The sequence below is a fragment of the Penaeus vannamei genome, chromosome 16 (assembly GCF_042767895.1).
Source record: "Penaeus vannamei isolate JL-2024 chromosome 16, ASM4276789v1, whole genome shotgun sequence".
In the NCBI taxonomy this organism is placed as follows: Eukaryota; Metazoa; Arthropoda; class Malacostraca; order Decapoda; family Penaeidae; genus Penaeus; species Penaeus vannamei.
The window spans coordinates 31,450,894-31,453,393 of NC_091564.1; the positions used below are offsets into that span (position 1 = coordinate 31,450,894).

Sequence of the window (2,500 nt, forward strand, 5' to 3'; positions counted from 1 at the left end):
GATCCAGATCCTGCACCGGGTAACTCAAAAAGTTATGAACAGATTTCTTTTTATAAAATTCTTACTAGAGGTCTGTCTTTGCCAGGCTTAGATGCCATTCAATTTTGGGGATTTTGGGCGATTTCCCTATTTCGTATAACGAGATAGGGAAACGCGGACATCCTCAGGAAAAGGGGATTTTAATGTAATTCTTCAAGTGTGAAAATCTTTATTGCGTCCGTCATCCTACTGCCTTGGCGGAGGTATGCGCTCTCTGACTGCTACTGGTTACCATTGTTGTTGATATTATTATCAATGTTATTACCATGTTACTATCATTATTAATTAATGTATTTGTTTATTTATTTATTTATTATTATTATTGTCGTCATTATTATTAATATCATTTACTTTGTTATTAGTATTATCATTTTTAATATTAGTATTACCATCATTATCATCATTATTGTTATTATCATCATCATAACTGTTATTACCACTACTACTACTATTATTATTAATCCTATTATTATTATCATCATCATCATTATGATAACCTTTATTCTTGTTATTATCATTGTTAATTTCATTTTTATCTAAATTATAGTTATTGTTTTGTTATAATCATTACTATTATTATCATCCTTACTATCATTATCATCATCATTATAATCATCATTATCATTATTATCATTATTATTAGATCAACATCACCAACATCTGCAAGAGCATTTTCATCAAGGCTGTCGTTATTCTCAGTTTAAATAATACTCTCGTGTTAGCAGTCACTATTAGTATTAATGGACTGAATAGTATTTTCATTATTATTATCACAATTACCAAATCATTACACTAGATTATCACTTTGCCACATCATCATTAGTAGTAGTGTTGGTATCATTACTGTTGGTAATATTATAGTTATTGTTATTTTCATCTTTGGCATCACCATTATCATCGTCATCATTATCACCATTAAGCGTTCTTGTCCTGACACATATAATGATTAAAGTTGGTTTTGATGAAGCAAGAAATGGCGCATTTATAACATATGCTTCATAAACTATCCGGTCTTTTCAAGGTCTGAGTTAAGTAAAATGAAAGATCAGTGTTTGTGCGAATAACAACGTAATGGAATGTGATATAGAGTAGGTATAGAGTAGGATAGAGGCATCAAAAGTGCATATATCCTTTACCCGTTTCAGTCCATGGAAGCGAAACAAATACAACGCGTCGATAAACATTATATCGCTTCTTACTTCGACAAAGCACTGTAATATGCGAATTAATTACAGCATAGAGCCAAAAAGTGAAAAAAAAAAACGGAAAAAAAAACTCACCGTTAGCAATACAGTAAATAATAGCGACCCTCTGGTGGCACTTGCGAGAGACGTGACACTAATGGCAGTAAGAACAGGGCCGCTTCATCTCTCCTTATCTTATCTTTCGCCTCGTCTATCGCTGACGTCACCCATTTCCTAGGGGGCAATAAGGTCGTCATTTGACTGAAAGGTGTCCAAATTTTCGATGCGACGCGGCATGTGACTCGGGGGGTGGCGGGGGGGGGGGGGAGGAGGAGGGTACCTTGTGTAACTCTTCCGTGGGGGGGTCAAGTATTTCTCCGTGTGTTGCTGATCGTCTGTTTCATTGTAGCGACTCGCCCTGTTGCAACGTCCTCGATTTCACGTTGTCAAATCCGATTAGATGAAATGCAGATCCGTCAATGATGTGGAACAAATGGCATTGTTTACGATAAAGCGGACATTTTATCAGATAAAGAGGATATCGTTGCGCCACATTTGTTAGTTATTCAAGACAAGTTTTCATAATATCGGATATCAGTTCCTGCTCTTCAAATAGCCTTCAGTCAGGGTAGTTAGAACCGTATTATTTCAAGTTGGTCTGTAACTGATTTTCAATTGCAATCAAGTACATTTAGTTAGGCGCGAAGGATGAGGCATAAAGGAAGTAGCAGCTAGATTCGAAAGAAATAAGGAAAATGCGCTAAAATAGATAAGGAAAAGTGTATGCATCTTTGTACATATATGTGTCTGTATATATATATATATATATATATATATATATATATATATATATATATATATATATATATATATATATATATATATATTATATATATATATACATATATTATATATATATATATATATATATATATATATATATATATATATATATATATATATTCTATCTAATGATTGCATTAAAAAGGTTGAGTTTATCAGTGCCGCCGCCAAGGGATTTTTCCCAAGATAAATATTTTCTCGAGGAAAAACACCTAAACCTGAACATATAAGTTATATTAATCAATTTGAGTCAATGTAACTTTTAGATTATTTTATATAGAGAACTCTACCTTTTTCCTACAATACATGTTTAAAAAAAAAATGTCTGATATTTGTATTTATTCACTTACGAATATGACAAACACAATACACTGCCACTACTCACCAAAGTCATCAGTAAAGCGTAATAAAATTACGTGACTCACTCTCCGTAG

General features: G+C 32.7%; 1 protein-coding gene across 1 annotated transcript in view; it reads right to left on the reverse strand.

Moving 5' to 3' along the window:
* The window catches only part of LOC113805182 (membrane protein BRI3), a 5,944-nt gene extending 4,481 nt beyond the window's left edge, over positions 1-1,463 (reverse strand). The window contains exon 1 of the mRNA XM_027356139.2: positions 1,320-1,463. The gene's annotated coding sequence lies outside the window, so the exon portion shown is untranslated. The remainder of the gene's footprint in view (positions 1-1,319) is intronic.
* Between the last annotated feature and the right edge of the window lie 1,037 nt (positions 1,464-2,500).